This window comes from Dysidea avara, chromosome 1 (genome assembly GCF_963678975.1).
Source record: "Dysidea avara chromosome 1, odDysAvar1.4, whole genome shotgun sequence".
Lineage (NCBI taxonomy): Eukaryota > Metazoa > Porifera > Demospongiae > Dictyoceratida > Dysideidae > Dysidea > Dysidea avara.
The window spans coordinates 61,096,573-61,114,573 of NC_089272.1; the positions used below are offsets into that span (position 1 = coordinate 61,096,573).

At 39.3% G+C, this 18,001-nt stretch overlaps 1 long non-coding RNA gene across 1 annotated transcript; it reads left to right on the forward strand.

Moving 5' to 3' along the window:
• Positions 1-5,528: 5,528 nt before the first annotated feature.
• Positions 5,529-5,906, forward strand: LOC136251459 (uncharacterized). Its single transcript, XR_010699101.1, has 2 exons — positions 5,529-5,644; positions 5,689-5,906. It is a non-coding gene; the product is annotated as an uncharacterized lncRNA (long non-coding RNA).
• The last annotated feature ends 12,095 nt before the right edge of the window (positions 5,907-18,001 follow it).

Sequence of the window (18,001 nt, forward strand, 5' to 3'; positions counted from 1 at the left end):
TATTAATGCTTTATAGTACACACATACAATCATAAGCTTAGGTACACACACAGATACAAGAATTGACAATACACATGGTGTACTAAAGGTCTGTAGGCTTGTTCCTACAGCCAAAAGTAGTAATTATAAAATAATAATAAAAGAACACATGATAAATTGTCTAAGACAGTGTGTAGTTAATCGAGAAATGATCAGTAACACACCGACTACAGGGACAGTGGTAGTGCAGTGTATGAGGGTTGAGGGGGTCAAAGTTATGAATGAAATGATTCCAGAAGTGGGACTTGACTCTGTTCCTGATAGTATCAATAGACAGATTAACATCAATTAATGGAAGCGCATTCCATAAGCGACAGATCCTTACAAAGTAAAAGTGTCGTTGCTTGTTAGTGGTGGAGGGATTGTGATGTAATTTGAAGCCTCCTGATCTGGCACTGGTAGAGAAGGAAATGAAATGGTGAATGTTGAAACTACTGGTTGGATTTTTGATAGATTTGATGAAAAACATGATGTCTGAAAGTTCAAAGGTGTACATTAATGGGAGAAGCTCTAGTTTGAGAAGTCTAGTTTTATAGTCGGAAATGTAATCGTTCAAAATATACTTTGTGACTCATCTCTGAAGATGTTCTAGGTTACTGATGTCTTTCACTAAATATGGACGCCAGATAGGGGAGCAGTACATGAGCTGAGACCTGATTAGAGATACGTATAGTTTAACTTTAGTCAGTGGTGGTATAGATGAACTGAAGGTTCTTCGTACAAGACCCAATGTCTTATAAGCTTTACTTAAAATAATGTCATGATGAATTTTCCATTCAAGATTATCACTTAATGTAACTCCGAGATCTTTATGTGATTGTTTAGTAATGATTATGTTACCACTAATAGTATATGATGTAGGATACTTCCGGTTAAAAGATAAATGGCAGCTTTTAGATGAGTTAAAATCTAAATTAGAGGATGTACTCCAGCTAAAGAGGTTGTCAATGTCACGTTGTAACAGTTGTTCGCCAGGAGGTGTCTTAATGTGCCTGAAACATTTGGTGTCATCTGCAAAGAGTAAAGCCTCACTGTCAGTAATAGAATTAGGTAGATCATTCATAAACATGATAAAGAGAAGTGGACTGAGAATACTGCCCTGGGGTACCCCAGATTCAACAGATAAAAGATCAGAATAACAGTTATTAATAGAAACAAACTGGGATCTGGTGCTAAGGTAGGCTTGAAGCCAAAGCCACAAGCTACCTGAAATGTTAAAGTTATGAAGTTTGGACAATAGATAAGAATGGGAAACCGAATCAAAAGCCTTACTGATATCTAAGTAGATGGCATCAAATTGGTCATGAGAAGAAAATGCATTGTGTAGAAATAGAAGTAGCTGTTGAGTAGTAGACCGATTGCTCATAAATCCAAACTGAGCAGGGTTGATGTAGGCCGAAATGTGATCAACCATTTTGTTGTAGATGATACGTTCTAGAACTTTAAATGTATTACTGAGTAGAGAAATTGGACGGTAATTTTTCACTGAGGTGGGATCACCTGATTTAAAAATTGGAACAATCTTATGGACTTTCCAGTCTCTAGGCAAGTATGAAAACTGAAGCGTTAAATTAAATAAATAGCAGAGAGGTTGATAAAGGGCTGTGGCACACCTTTGTAAAACAATTGGTGGGGTCCCATGGCTTTGGTGGTATCTAAATTAAGAAGAACGTTAAGTACTTCACTATCAGATATATTGAGCTCAGATAACATAGTATGATGATCAATGTCATCAGGGGGTGCAGGATGGCTTGCTGCTTGGGTGAATACTGAATGAAAATATTTGTTGAAAAGGGAGGTTTTAGCTGAGTCAGAGTTGGCAGAGATGGAGTCATAATAAACAGAACATGGAATACAATTGGAATTTGTTAAACTTCGAATGTACTTATAGATTTTAGAGTTGCTGTAGGAAAAGTTAGAGATCAAAGTAGATTCGTAGTCAGCCTTAGCATTACTTATTTCAGCTTGGAGTAGTGTTTTGTTATTTTCAAGCTTGATTTTATTCTGTTCAGAGGGATGCTTATTGTATTTACGTCTAAGAGTTCGAACACGATTAATATTGTGTCTAATAGAAGAGTTGAACCATTTAGGCTGATTGTAGCGATTGACTCTAACAGTGGGTACAAACTGTTTTATCCCATCCTTGATAAGTTCACTAATGTAGCACCACACTTGTTCAATATTGTCAGACTCAAGGCAAGGAGAGAAGTCAGAATTGCTTAAAAAGTAGCAGAGACTGTTGTAATCACCTTTGGTAAAGTCAAATGATGTTGTTGCTTGGTTATGTACATAATGATTGAGAGTTTGCACATCAAAAGTTACTATGTAATGATCTGAGGGAATAGACAGAGGTGGTACAGAATGAACATTTACATTGAATATGTGATCGGGAATGTTTGTTAAAATAAGATCAAGCATGTTTCCAGCAATATGAGTTGGTTCACAGATTAGCTGAGAAGGATTCAAATTAAAAATAATATCACAGAACTTGGTTTTGGGATGTTTTGCAGCATAATGGTGATGTAGGGTGATCTAGTGAAGATTTGAAGCTGCTGCAGAACGTTAGAGGTGAAGTCAAATTTGGACGATTTTGATGCCTCCCTTGATGCATAGCTTAGAGCGAGGCGTGGAAACTGTGGATGAAATAATAATTGACAACCGCTGTTACCAAACGTTCAGGGACATCTTTTGCCATAGTTTTAGTCTATAATTGATGATTGTTGTGGCTGCAGAAGCGCTGGAAATGGGTAGAATTCGCAACACAATTCTTTGATGCTGCAAAAAAATTTGACGCTCGTCACCCAGATGGTGAGAAGTCTCAGATCTCTTGACAGACTATGCACCCAACCGTATCGAAACACTATGAGGAAGAGTTGGCTTCTCTTGCCCTGGGTGGTAGGGCAGTTTGAATTCGAAACTTCGTATTTCTTTGTCTGTTTTTTCAAAGAAAGCAACCCTGTGTCGGGCACCCAGCCAACCATTTACTTATTTCTGTGCGTAGTTTTCAACTACAACAACTCTGGATACGATTTGGCTAAGTAGCAAGTTTCATCCGGTCCTTTGTGTTTAGCACAAAATTTTAAAAATAAATCTTGCATCTTGTGAGATGCTGAAAATGATATTTCTGTGAAGACAACAATCGTGCCTCCGGTTTCATGGTAGATCAAGCAATGGGATACTACAATGAACATCCCACAATGATAGGGGGATCGATTTGTAGAAGTTGATTTTTCGGATTGCGGACACTATCTATGTAGCCAAGTGTACCCACTGGCAAAATCTCAGCTTCATATGTGACCGGATTTCACATAACAAGGCTTCCACACACGCAAAATCAAACTTACGTTTTTACCAGAAATGGATTGCTGGCCTAATACACTCACATATTCCACACTGTACTTCCTTCAGGACTGGCAAGTCTGGTTTCTGTGGCAGCTTTCTTCCGACCCTGTCAAAACCACGAGTGGGAGATTGGTGCCATTGAATGGCCATGGCTATGTGATAATGGTGTGTAGTAAGCTAGGACTTCACAGAGAGCTCGCCAATAGTGTTTTCAGTCAATTTGGAGTGATTTGAGGGTGGGGACTATTCTACGGAACGGAACGGAACGGAACGGAACGGAATGATGGACTAAACCACGGAACGGAACGCTTTCTCAAATTGAAGCTTGCAACTTACCATTGCTGAAACTTCCCTTATAAGTTAGCAGTGGCATCTCCAGTGGGTGATTAAACATAAGATAAAAAGAATTAACGGATCGATTGTGGGTTTTTGTTGGTTGTCATTAGTAACGAAGTATTATTGTGGGATGAGCTGTATCAGTGATATTCATCCATACGGAAGGGAACTTTATGTGAGCTGTTTTTCTTATTTAGACGTTAGAAAACAGTCTGTGCCGGTCTTTCAAGTCATAAGTCAGTGTATAAATAATGCCAATAACGAAGTGTATATTTAGCCGGTACCGGTTTGCAAACACTAACGGCTATTGTGCCGGCACTAGTAGGTTGCCCCGAGTATTCAACTTTAGGGCACGCGTCTAGTAGGTTGCCCCGAGCATTCAACTTTAGGGGATGCGAAAAGTAGTTCCTTAGCGTTAGGGGTAGGCTAGGGTTCAGCTTTGGTTTCTTCTTCACATAGAAGTCACTTCAGTCGGATGTTTATAAAGTAGAAACTAAATAATATGACTAGCTGCAGCACCGGTGGTATAATCGTTACAAACATTGCTTATGAGTACGGATGCCCGGGTTCGAACCCCCGCTTAGACAACTTTTTTTTTCGCTTTCTTAGTACAAGTTTTTTCGAAAGGTTCTGTAGAGGAAAATATCTTGGTCCCAATCACACCTCCAAAAAGCAAAACAAAACACTAACGGAGGAGAAGGTGCAGAAGATCATGTTTGATATCAGACCGTTTTGAATGGAGTGGAAAGAAGTTATGCTCTAATTAACCCTGCCTTTCATTACTACAACAAAGAAGTTTGTTTTGTTAAAACTACCCAGAGCTGGAGTTGGAACAAACAAAGGGTAAGAAACTTTGTGCCTGCTCTCCACAAAATTTTGTAATTACAGAATGAGAATGACCATCATTTAGTTGCAACAGTTGAGAAATTTTATGACATAGTAGAGCATGTGCATTCAACTGAAAATGGACATGTAGACTACAAGAAAATACTAGCAGAGATATGGAAGTATAGTGAATTATGTATGCTATCATATTCTCAAGCATCACAAAAATTTATAGCCACTAGTCATACGTTGTGGAGATGGGTGATACCAATATTCTGTACTGAACAAGTAGTCCGGTTCCCAAGTTTGTAATAATGCCAAGTTGTGAAGGACAAGTCAGGCTGGATTTTAGCTGATATTTTTGCAAGAGACCAAACCTTTGTGGTCCCCATCGACCTATCAATTTATGGAGCCCACCTATCAATTTTCTGATATATTAGTTTGCAAAAAGATTACGACATTCTAATAGAATAGTCATTTGTTCTAATAAAGCAGTCAGTAAGTGATCTCAGAAGGAATCTGTAGGGGCATGCCTCCAGACCCCCTAGTAAGATCATGTGTGTATTTTGCACACGGTACTCAGCTTTACAACTACCTGGAACAGACCCCCTGCTACGGGCTTGATGTCTTCACTGTTCAACGTTGCTTGGTACCTTAATTTGTCATACTGCAGTACGTATAATGAGAACACCATGGACCTACTTGAGTCCTCCTTTATGTATCTTTGCTGACAGCGGAAGGTGTTGATTTGTGGTAGCTAGCACCATGTAATGGCTTCCCTCAAAATTATTATAATTATGCACCTATTAATTGCTTCAGCAATCAGTTCGATATACACCATCACATTGTGTCATTTGTACCATTAAGTAAACATGTACGTGTCTGTTCATGTTGTGGTAAAATGTATCTATATTAGCTTAAATAACTTCTTGATGAATAGTTGGATTTCTTGGTGAACCAGCAAATTTCTTTTCATCGTCTGTTGTATTGTACCGATGAGTTATGATGTGTCACATGAATTATGTTTGTTTATTTAGAATCATTGGATGACTATTATCAATCTTGTGGAATGATTAGTTTGGATGATGATACAACTGACATGGTGAGGTCTAGTTATGCATACAAATTAATGTATGGATTCCATAGGTCAGGTGCAATAGTTGCTCATGGGGGTACCATGAACGGTGTTTAGGAAGACATGTGGTTATAGCCAGGCAAGATGAAAATGGATACAACTTTTCTGGGTCTTGCTGTTCATCAAATGGAGCTGTACCTTTGTAACTCATGTATTTGAGCATACTTAGCTATATGTGTAACACAGCATACCTGATTCCAAACACTATATGTTTGCACTAATAACTGTATCACACAGAGGTGACATTATGTAGCTAACCATGTGTTGTGTTACATCTGGATGCATGAGAGTGAAACTAACTACGTGTACCATTTAAGGCTGGACATTAAAGATATGATGTTGGACTTGAGTTACAATGTACCAAACCTTATGTGCTGATATGCATTTCATTACTTGTGCAGTGCTTGCATGTGCTGGACAACTGCTAGGAAAAGTAAAACATGCAGGCTGGACTGTGCCCATCAATATCAGCTGATCAAAATGAATGGCTTAGCCTACCACAAATGCTGTAGTATACGTAGCGCAACACTGAGAGAGAAAGACAGTGCACCTTATCCAGGCCAGCTGCAGAGTATGCAAAGGAACCTTGGAGGGAGAGATAGTCGGGTAGAATGCGTCTTCAGTTCAGTTTATCCATGTCCCTTCCAGGGGCGGATCTAGGATTTATAAAAGGGGGGGCTAATTCAAGGTACTAATCTCTTGGGTAGAGGTGTGTAAAGCACACTTCCCAGCATGCATCGCATGCTGGAACTAGGGGGTCTGGGTGCATGACCCCCCAGGAAAATTTTGAAATATAGATGCAAAAATACTGCAATTTGGAGACATTTCCACATAAAATTCATAATATTTTCTGCCTGTAGATATTTTATATACTGCCTTTAGATTACTAAGGTATGGCTCTCTGAAGCACTTTGTTAATGGAAAAGTTTGGGTAGGTACAGACAACCAAGTACACGATGCACCCTCTCACAATTACACAACACTGAATAGGTGCATGTTAGAATAAGAATATTAATGTTGAAAGTGGAAAATTTTGAAATTTGAACAATACAAGATTGAATCTGAGAGCATTTTCAATGGAAATTGTCTACCTGGATTAAGTATTGCCATACATATTAGCTAACTACAAAAGTAGATGAATGAAGCACTTTAAACAGACCAATGCACTTCATTGTATGTATAGGTGCAGGTAGATTTGGAAAAATTCCATAACAGAACCAACTATAATTATGATTCCAGTGAATGTTCTATTAGAGTAGTTAGCTGACTGCTCTATTAGAGTATCTCGATCTTGTACACCTCCAATGCTGATCCGGGTCCTTGTTGCATAAACTTTAGCATAAATCCACTGATAATACCTTGGAAAGATGTTTATAAGGTGGTTTTATGAGTATTTGTATTATTAGTGATCATCTAATTATGCTAAGACAAAATGTCATTACAATACTCAGTGTATTGATCAAGTAAAGCCTAAAAGTGAAGGGGGAGGGGGGGGCTTCAGCCCATTAAAGCCCCCCCCCCCCCCCCCCCCCTGCATGGATCCGCCCCTGCCTTCAGCTAGTATAAAGGGGGTAAAATGAGAAGCCTGTCATTCCTCCCTGTGATACGTACTTGAATCGGCCAAGAACGTAACGGCGGTACCCAGTTCATAAAATGCGCAGCTCTTACGGTAGTTCACAAACTGCGCAACAATTTATAAATTGTTGCGCATTATTTTATGAATTCACAAAATGCGCAGCGCAATTTATAAACTGCGCAAATTCACAGATTGCGCCTAACACTATTACTGGGTTCTGAAGGACGTTAGTTCTTGATTAAGAACTAGTATTGTATCACTGTAAGTGTAAGTTTGTATTGTTTATAAATATATTTTCGAGACTAGTTTTCAAGTAGCATTAATTACTTGCGTGGGCGAATCGCTGGAGATTTGTGATTTGGAACTGAAGGCGTACGTGATTTGTAGAGGTGTCGTACCCCTTGGCAAGGATTGACTATAACGGATGAAGCATTTGCCAGACGCTTGGATAAAATTGACGATGTTGGGAACCTACGAAAGCAGTTTCATGTACCACGTGTGTCAGAACTACTGGAAGAGTTTAATGATAGTGGCTCGCTTCTCAATGATACAATTAGAGGTAGCTAACTAGCTAGCTAAGCTGTAGCTATAGTTATTAAAGTGGAAGGTCATCTCTCGATAATACTTCTTCTTTATCACCTATTTTGCTACTGTAGCCGGCTATGTAATTATAAGATAGGAGGAACTGTAAAAAATGGACTATCGACCCAGACTGATTGAACTAGGTTTTGTAGTTACCTTATAGGGTTTTTTCTTGTTGTATGTACGTATGCATGTGGTTACACTTTTTTCCTTGCCATGCCCACAGCTGACTACTGTGTAGATCAGATCTGTGGTCACATGTTAGTCCGAGGATTTACATACTTGTCTCTTTTTTTGTTGTTGTGCACATTCATCATAATCATGATGGTTTCTCTCTCTCTCGCACAGGGGCGGTGAAAGTGAGGGGGCCAACTTCAACAGTGCAATTTGCACAGTGGAATTTTATAACAGATACAGTGTATGGCTGTTATTCATAGGGATCTGGGAGCTTGCTTCAGGGAAACTTTTCATATTATAGAAGCCCCGAGAACCTATTTTAGACTATTTCACTATGTTTTGGGGACTTTTTTATAAACCTTATCCGCAATGACATCAAACACGTAAAAATTACTGCCATATATAGTTGTGGAACTTTCATAAAATTTGTATGGGAGGAAATTATTGAACACTGATATCTCAGCTAAGATAGAAGATATCGAATTCCACCCAAAAATTGCATGTTTATTGTACTGTCTTATAGCCATACCTAAGGGTTAGAGCTTCTTCCTTGGCTGAGATATGATTGTTAAAAAATTTTCTTCCCATAGTCGTCCATACAAATTTTACGAAAGTCCACCACCATTTTATGGCTTGACGTCATTGCGAATAAGGTCCATTAGAGTGGTTGACTGCTAAATTAACTTTTCTTGTAAGCGTTGTCCAATGAAACATGCCCCAACCCCCCCCCCCCCCCCCCCCCCGTTTACATCGCCTATGCACTCACACACAGGTGACACAGCAGGCTAGTTAGCTAGCTGATATTTTCATAGTGAACTACTGATAATTTTGTTAGCTACTAGCTATGATTATGTTCATTTTCTTCCCAGTTCAAGCGACCTTCACACAAAATTTCTTTTGATGTAAAGGTACTCATTTGTGGAATTCTTTGTCAGCTGACCTTAAAGATCTGCATTCTTTTTGCCATTTTCTATCACTTATGATTAATGTACTGTAATTTTAAGATGTTGTTGAGTGTGCATGGGTATGGTGTACTGTTGCTTTGTATAGCTAGATGTACTTATGTCTAACTTTGTATCACTCCAACAAGGAGGAACAGCATTGTGCCGATCGTTGATAGTTTAAAGCTTCATAGCCCCTAGGAAAAGGAGTTATGGCTCCATTTATAATGGGCACTCGTTATGGCAATATATTAGCCATTATATAATTAAGAGTTAATTAATTAATTAATAACACTTTACAGCTTGTTTTTTGTGTTGGTCCATCCCTGCTGGGTGCATGCATACATTCATACATGATACAAGTGTGTATCTAATTCTGCATATGTGTCGTACTTTTGTGCACTGCACAAGCCATACGCATACCTATGCATGTCACTATTACACTGTAATTGTTTTCTGAGTTCATGCATATTTGTACATGCAATCATATTATGTAAGTACCCTGTATATGTGACCGGGCCTGCAAAATCAGGGAATGTGGGCACAAACTACACCATGTCACTCTACAGGCCACATCTCAGTGCTGGAACATAATATTTGTATTTTGTTACTTGCATCATAAAGCCACTTAATTTATTCTTACTAGATGCTCAAAATTGCATTGCCATAGCATAATGGCACAAAAAGTTATGAATGATGAAAGTTTGATAAAGTAGGCAAAAATCATGTGCCCACATGCCCTATTTTTACAGGCCTGGTCACATAATTATATATGCATACATGTTTTCAGTGTTGGGAGTAACATAAGTAATGTGTTACATAATAATTATTACTTTTGTGGTAACGAAGTAATATAATGAAATATGCTGTAAAAACAGGTAATGTAATTCAAGTTACTTTACTTGCAAATGTAACGCATTACCTAAGTAATGATGTTACTGTAACGAGTCTAATATTACATAATATTATTACTTTAAGTAATGAACTTACTAATCTTGTTAGTAATCCACTGAATAACGCCTAGCCACTATATGAAGTAACGAAACCTACTGAATGAAGCTTATTCATCAGCTTCTTGCTTATAACCAAGATTTGCACATTGTCCAACAATGCAATCATGTCATGTGATAAGGTGGTGGTTTCACATGTGACAGCTTAAGGCTGTGGACACAAAGTAATATTATGTAATATTATCTAATCCAAAACAGCCAAGCTGTAAAAAAAGAGTGCGGCCCTCAAAAAGGCTATGGTGAAAAAAGATTTGAAATCCAAGGTGGCGGCCAAGAAATGGCTGTGATGGTAGGTTAATGATAAAAATTGTAATAACAACTGTTTAGGTGAATTTGGTGCCGCTTGGTCTTGGCACAAAATTCACCTGAATTGTCGTTATTAAATTTTTTACCATTAACCTACCATCACAGCCATTTCTTGGCCGCTATCTTGGATTTCACATCTTTTTTCACCATAGCCTTTTTGAGGGCTGCACTCTTTTTTTACAGCTTGGCTATTTTGGATTAGATTGCACTTCTTTTCGTATTTGTATACCCCAAAGCCAGCCTATGGCCAGCTTTGGGGCTTCTTTAACCTATCTTTTTTTTCTTTTCCACAAGAAGAAGAAAAGATGAAGCAGATGAATACTTTAAATATTTCTGATTTTATCAATAAATGTACAAATTATATATATATAATACATATATTTATTACAGAACTCTACATGGTGGTTTCTTTGTAACTGAACTCTCTACAAGGTGACTTCTTCTAGCTGACCTTTCTACAGGATGATTTGTTTGCAGCTGAACTCTCTACATGGTGGTTTCTTTGTAGCTGAACTCTGTACAAGGTAACTTCTTCTAGCTGATCCCTCTACAGGGCGATTTGTTTGTAGCTGAACTCTCTACATGGTGGTTTCTTTGTAGCTGAACTCTCTATAAGGTGACTTCTTCTAGCTGAACTACGTAGTTGAACTCCCTACAAGGTAACTTGTTCTAGCTGGTGTCTATATATACAGGCTCACCTGTTTGTAGAAATTCTTTGTAGCTGAACTCTCTACAAGGTAACTTCTTCTAGCTGATCTCTGCACAGGGTGAATTGTTTGTAGCTGAACTCTCTACAAGGTAACTTCTTCTAGCTGATCTCTCTACAGGTGATTTGTTTGTAGCTGAACTCTCTACAGGTGATTTGTTTGCAGCTGAACTCTATACATGATGGTTTCTTTGCTGAACTCTTTACAAGGCAACTTCTTCTAGCTGAACTCTCTACAGGGAGATTTGTTTGTAGCTGAACTCTCTATACATGTTGGTTTCTTTGTAGCTAAACTTTCTATAAGGTGACTTCTTTTAGCTGAACTATCTCTTTCCGTAGTTGAACTCCCTACAATGTAACTTCTTCTAACTGATCTCTCTACAGGGTGATCATGAATTGTTTGTAGCTGAGCTCTCTACAGGGTGATTTGTTTCTAGCTAATCTCTATATAGGTTACTTGTTTCTAGCTGATCTCTTGAATTCTCTTCAGGGTGACTGCTCTATTAGGATGAGAGAGAGAAGAACCATCAGTATTATTGATGACACAAACAATTACAATCAAATGTCCTTGGACACATGCTACCACAAAAATAGGGCATAAAAAGCCCCACAGGTGGGCATGGCAAGGAGCACAATTAACAAAAAAACAAAACACACACAATTAATAATGAAAAATGTCTTGCCAACATAATGTTCAAAAGTCTACACACCATTCTTGGCAGCTCTTCGCCATGCTCTATTAGAGTATCTCGATCTTGCACTTGCTACACCAAGTTGGATTTCGTGTTATAACTCCGTGGCTTTAAGTCTGATTCTTCTACACCATTGAAGAGCCTTTCTTAGATGATTACTCCATCTGTACAGCGATTTTCAAAGCATTACTCCAAGCGGTTTATCTGGTAGGCATGGCAAGTAGTCGTTTTTTTTTATTAGCTAATCTCGATTGCGTAATTGTTCCTCTCTGTTGGCTTTTTCGTTGTAATTTCCTGGTTTTTAGCTCGATTTCTTTCAAACCACAAAAAGTTTGAAGTTCAATAATTAACCTATTCACCCACCGATAGGGACCCGTCGATTTCGCCAGCAAAAATTTTGGCATAATGGTTGGGTAAAAGCAAAGAGCAAAATGCTGGCATAATACGTGCAATTTTTGTGAAGTGGACATAAAAAGTGACACGTAGAACACACGTGAAAGTAGAACACACGTGACCAAAATGGCGTCTGATTTTTCCCCTTCACAGCAAAGTGCTACTTCGCCATGTTGGACACAACTTAATGATGTTCTTCGGAACAGACTGGGTTGGCTTCACCATTCTGTGAGTTGTGACGACTTGTCTCCAGTTGAGGCTGCAGAACAGTTTTCTAACTTTGTGAGTGACCTTTTACAAGAGTATGGCGTGATGAAACCTTCCTGTGGCAACGGCCGACATCGCCCTCGCCAAATCGAGATAGCGGTACAGAACCTGTCTCTATTGAAGAACAACTCACGTAAGGACATGAATCGTTCTAAAGAATTTTTACATGTTGTAAGGGCGCACAATAAAGTACTAAAGTGCTATCGTTCCGACCAGAACCACAAGAATATGTGTAAGAATGAAAATGATTTCAGACATTACCCGTGGGAGTACGCCCGGAAAAAATTACAGCCAGCAGATAAGGTGACACCTCTGTTTGATTGTGACACAGCCTCTAATTTCTTTAAGCAAACTTACTCTGATGAGTCGTTGAGCTATGGCGACCATCTTCCCACTTGGGTTACGGATACAATTCCTGACTGATACTTCACTGTTTAACACTGGAAGTATTACTCCTTCATTGATCAAGTCCTGCCTTCGTCATTGTTCCATGAAATCAGCTCCTGGTCCTGATGGGCTTACTTATTACCATTTATTTCATTTACCATGCACCCATCACTTTTTGGCTACATTATTTAATAAGATACTGAATGCTGGAACTGCTCCTGGAAGTTGGGGCCAGGCTCGTATTAAACTGATATATAAAACTGGAGATCGACATGACCCTTTAAACTTTTGTCCAATTGCCCTTACATCGGTGGTTGGGAAACTGTTTCACAAAATTCTTAGTAGGCGGTTAGAGTCATACTTGAAAGTAAATGGAGTTTTGGATACTACCATACAGAAAGGATTTGTGTCAGGCATGCCGGGTGTATTTGAACACATTTACTCTTTATCAGCAATTATGCAAGATGCTCTGTCAAACAAAAAGCCTTTGATGGTAACTTTTATTGACCTCAAGAATGCTTTCGGCTCTGTTTCACACCATCTTATTTTTGACATGTTAAGGGCAGTCAAAGTACCTTCCTCCTTTTTCAATTATGTTTTTTCATTTTATTCACAGTTGTCAGTTACAATTACAAGTGATCACTGGGAAACAGCTGTGATACCATTTCAACGAGGAGTATTTCAAGGAGATACTCTTTCCCCTATGATATTTTTGTTGGTATTTAATCCACTTCTACAGTTGGCAGACTCTTTGAATAATCCATGTGGCTACACATTTCAACTTCCTGTGCCTAATTGTGATAGCCTACCACCTGTTGGTTCTTTTGTATACATTAAATGGTCCGAGAGTGGTGATGAAGAACCTGGTTGGTATAAAGCTCGTATTGACAAGTATCTGTTTAATGGTTTCTGTAAACTTGTGTATAAGGAAGACATAGATACAATGGTATTTGAAGAAGTTGACCTCCACCAGGTGGACTGGAAACCTTGTGGTAAGAGGGCAAAGAGGTTTGTGCCTCTTACTAATAAACCTGCCACTGTTAAATCCAGTTGGAAATCTTCTCCAAAATTTGTCGATTCAATTGCCCATTCAGTGAAGGGTTATGCCGATGATGCTACCTTGATTTCCACCAATTTGGAAACCCATTCTTCTGTGCTCCAAGAGATTGACAAGAAAGCTGCAGACTTGGATCTAACACTTAAGCCTTCAAAGTGCGTTTCATTTCTATTTGATGGCTCTAAACATTTGTCACAGAGAATTCCGTTATCAGGTGGGACCACAAAATTGATTACTGAGGGTGGCACAAAATTTCTGGGAAAACTAATTGATGTGTCTTTGTCAGCTACCAAATCTATTGCAAACAAGAATATGACTTCTCGTCTATCTGGTTTACTAACAGCTACTGATTCTCTTCCTGTTAGGGGAGAGTATAAGCTCTGGATTTATAGGAATTACATCTTGTCACTGTTAAGATTCCATCTATGTGTTGATGCAATCACTAACCATACTATTAAACAACTCGAATCTATGGTCAGTCGTTATCTTAAGAAATGGTTACAACTTCCAAGGAATGCTACTCGGGTAATCCTATACTATCCGGGAATTTGTTGCCCCAGTGTCAAGAGAGGCAAAACTTAGTTTGCTTTCATGTATCTGTGCATCATCTGATCCTCAGCTGCAGGAATTGGGCTTGCATCTCCATCTTGGTAATGATTTTCTGCAGTTCCAGAATCAAGATTATTCCATATTGTCGGCTGCCCAAAGCCAATTGTCCGGTATGCCATCAGCACAGTCTCTTTACAAGAGAGCTAAGGATGATTTGACTAGTAAAGTTACTTCTGACAGTGAAGCCCATCTCAATCAACTCACTGTGCAATACAAATTTTTGGATTCTGCTAGGTTAGAAACTAGCTGCAGAACATGGAATAAGTTAATGACTGGATTTCACCCTGGGCAACTTTCTTTCTTGTTGAGAGCATCCTCGGACACTCTGCCTACTGCTGTTAACCTGCGTCGCTGGCACATACAGTGTGGTGCCAAGTGTACCCTTTGTGACTCTAACCGGCCAGCTACTGCTCATATTTTAGGTGGTTGCCCAGTAGCATTATCCCAACAAAGGTACACCTATAGACATAATCAAGTACTGTTCACTTTAATTTCTCAGTTAATTACTCTCTTTTCTGATTGCCAGATGGTCAGTGTCTATGCGGACCTGCAGGGACATCGTTTTAATGACTCTCCTGAAACCATCCCCTCCAATGTCTTAGTCACTCCTTACAGACCCGATGTTGTCATCTATAACAGACACTCTGCATCGATGGGCATTATAGAGCTTACATGTCCATTGGACTCAATACATCATTTGGAGTCTGCACACAACCGCAAACTTTATAAACCTGAGTATGTACAGCTTTTGGCTGAATTGGATCGTTTGAAGATTCCTCACTGCTACAGAACTGTGGAAGTCAGTGTTTTGGGCCATTTTCAACCTAGTTCTATTGCTGCAATTAAGGATGTGATAAATTTTACCCAGCAAGTATCCCTATTTTCCAAGGGAAGTGCTAGAAATCTTTTGTTCAAGATGGCCAGTGCCTCAATTTCTGCTTCACAGAGAATATTTTATGGTAGGAACTCTAAAGAATGGACAATCAACCCAGACTGTTTTTAATCTGTATATAATTTAAGCTGTAACTTTAGTTTTGTACTTAAATATAAATTTTTTTTTTCCTTGCCATGCCCACTGCTGTCCACTGTTGGTCAGACATGTGGTCGCATGTTGTCCGAGGACACATAACACATAATATGTTTGTAATCATGCATGTTTTCTCATCAATTATTAGTGATGGTTCTCTCTCTTGCACAAAAGCTCAAGATACTCTAATAGAACAGTCAGACACGCTAAAATATCGACAATGCATAGCTAATTGTTACAAGAACAACAAGTGACAATCGAGATACCCTAATAAAACAGTCGCACATGTTAAGCAATATTAGCTGGCTTCTTGCTTTACATGTTAGAAGTAATTTCTGATCGAGATACTCTAATAGAACAGTCACTTTAAGGCGAAACTGTAGCTTTGCACTTGGAAATATTCAATTAACAAAGATCAGTGCTGAGCAAAATTATAATTCTTAAGCAAAATATGGAGCATAATAGGTGAAAAATAAAAGAATTGCTGGAAATAGGTAGGAAAAAAAGCAAAATAGACTGGTCCCTACCCACCGATTTTCAGCTTCTTCCCGTAAGCGGTTTCAGTACCCTGTAGGCGTGACAACATATTGGTGTTATTTTTCGTGAATAATCGCTACTAACTCTTTGCCTGTTTATCGTATTCCAGCCAAAAGTGGTACCACGATGCTCCTATATACCCCCCCCCCCCCTTCTGGGTGCCAAATTTCAAGGCAATCGGATATGGCGTTAGCGTTTTATAGCAGTTTTTGCAAGTGTGCGAAAAGAGGAAGAAAAAGAGCGTTTTTACGAACGCTGCCAGAATTTCTGACTATCTTCAACCTCTTGAAACAACTATTTTTACAGAATTTATTCCTGCTGTTACTGGAAAATTTGTCAGTGATTTAGACCGAGAGTTGTTTTCTCTTCCAGCACGAATGGGAGGCCTGGGTCTGTAACCCTTCTGCTAATGCTAACTTTGAATTTGATTCTTCCATTCAAGTTACCTCATCTTTAACCAAGGAGATCATTGAACAACAGACTTGCTTTAGGATGTCAGTGGTTAGTGCCCAGCGTCAAGCTAAGCTGATGTTATAGCTTTGAGACATCGGCAGCTGGTTTGTAAGCAATCGGAACTCACACCACAGTTGCCAGCTAGTTTACGTCGTATTGTTTCTTTATCTAGTGAGAAAGGTGCCTCATCATGGTTATCAGTGCTTCCTATTGAAGAACGTGGTTTTGCACTCCATAAAGGTGCATTTAGGGATGCACTGTGTCTACGATATGGTTGGTTGCCCAATGGTCTACCTGCTAAGTGTGTCTGTGGTCATGGCTTTACTGTTGATCATGCAATGAATTGTGCTACAGGTGGTTTCCCTACTCTACGTCATAATGAACTTAGGGACTTCACTGCTGCTGCTCTGTCTGAAGTATGTCATAATGTGGCCATTGAACCAGTGCTGCAACCCCTGTCTGGTGAGTCCTTTCGCTATGCCACAGCTAATGTGGAGGATGAGGCACGTTTAGATGTAAGTGCACATGGTTTTTGGGGAAGTCGTCATCAGAAGGCTTTCTTTGATGTTAGAATTTTCAATCCAACTGCTCCCAGTTATCGAAACACAGCGGTTTCTTCCTTGTACAGAAGGTTTGAAAGAGATAAACAAAGGATGTATGAACAGAGAATAAGAGATGTTGAAATGGGCTCATTCACTCCATTGGTTTTCTCCACTTTTGGAGGAATGGGTAGTGCAGCTACAGTTGCTTATAAGCGTCTAGCTTCTATGCTATCTACTCAACGGGGCCAATCTTACAGCAGTGTTGTATCATGGATTAGATGTTCCACCAGCTTCTCTTTGCTCAGGTCAGCAGTGACCTGCTTGCGTGGAGCAAGGTCACACCGTGGCAGCCCTGTGACTATTGGAGCACTTGACCTTGCTATTTCGGAAGGCCAAGTGTTGCCATCTCATTGATTTTTTGAGTTTACAGTCTTTTTGTCCAGCACTTTTACCATCTGGTGCTGGGAGTGGTGGTAAGGGGTGCAGGCACCCCGGGAAAAAAAAACCCGAAGAAACTAAGCCAATTTTTGAAGTCGCATATCTCGGGAACGCTTGAAGCGATTTCGCTCAAATTTGGTATTTGGAGTACTGAAGTTGGAGAGAGTGTCCACAGCAAAAATCGTCCTGTTTCTCATCAAGGTAGCACAGAGCTACGGAGGTGCGAAAGTAGCGTTTTCGTTCTTCCTGTCAATACCAATCAGTACAGTAATTCATTCTTCCCTAGATCAATTAGACTGTGGAATTCACTCCCACCTGACCTAATCCAACAACAATCATTACAAATTTTTAAGTACCAACTGAAATTATTATTACTTTCCCCTACCAATCAGTAATCCCATAATCAATCATATTGTAAAACATTTTGTATGCATGTTTCATATGTGCGTTAATCCTCAAACTGAGGCTGCACATTTTTGGAAAATAAATAAATAAATAAATAATAGAGTTATTTCATCGCGTGAGCATTATCACGTGATTAAGTCAGGTTGCCCCCGCGTCCGCCATTACTGTGTACAGGTGTTCTGTGAATCTGCTATGTCGACTTCTTCGTCACTGACAATG